Source organism: Micropterus dolomieu, linkage group LG08 (genome assembly GCF_021292245.1).
Source record: "Micropterus dolomieu isolate WLL.071019.BEF.003 ecotype Adirondacks linkage group LG08, ASM2129224v1, whole genome shotgun sequence".
NCBI classification, from domain to species: Eukaryota; Metazoa; Chordata; class Actinopteri; order Centrarchiformes; family Centrarchidae; genus Micropterus; species Micropterus dolomieu.
Window position 1 is genome coordinate 115,299 of NC_060157.1, and position 676 is coordinate 115,974.

Here is a 676-nt window from a genome sequence, read left to right on the forward strand (position 1 = left end):
CAATCAGACACACACACACACACACACACACAGACACACACACACAGAGACACACAGGTCCAGCCTCAGTCCAACTGGTCCAGCGGGTCCAGCAGATCCAGCCTCAGTCCAGCGGGTCCAGCAGATCCAGCCTCAGTCCAACTGGTCCAGCGGGTCCAGCAGATCCAGCCTCAGTCCAACTGGTCCAGCGGGTCCAGCAGATCCAGCCTCAGTCCAGCGGGTCCAGCAGATCCAGCCTCAGTCCAACTGGTCCAGCGGGTCCAGCAGGTCCAGCCTCAGTCCAGCGGGTCCAGCAGATCCAGCCTCAGTCCAGCGGGTCCAGCGGCCTTGCTAACATTCCCAGCCGTTTCAGTTCAGGGGCCGAATGCATTGCAGCTGTGCAACAAGGCAGTCCTGTTTCCCAGGATCCAACAGAAGGAGAACATGGCGTCCCCAGATGTTGGCAGAGGAGTACACCTCCATTTCCTCTACTAAATGGTAAAATGTCTGCCTCCACTGCGATGGACTGGTGACCTGTCCAGGGTGTATCCTGCCTTTTGCCCGATGTCAGCTGGGATTGGCTCCAGCCCACCGCGACCCTGTACGCAGGATAAGCGGTTGACGATGGATGGATGGATGGATGTCTGCCTCCATTTCTGCTAGCCGTGTCCAGATGGCGACAGGGGTGGCGCTTCAT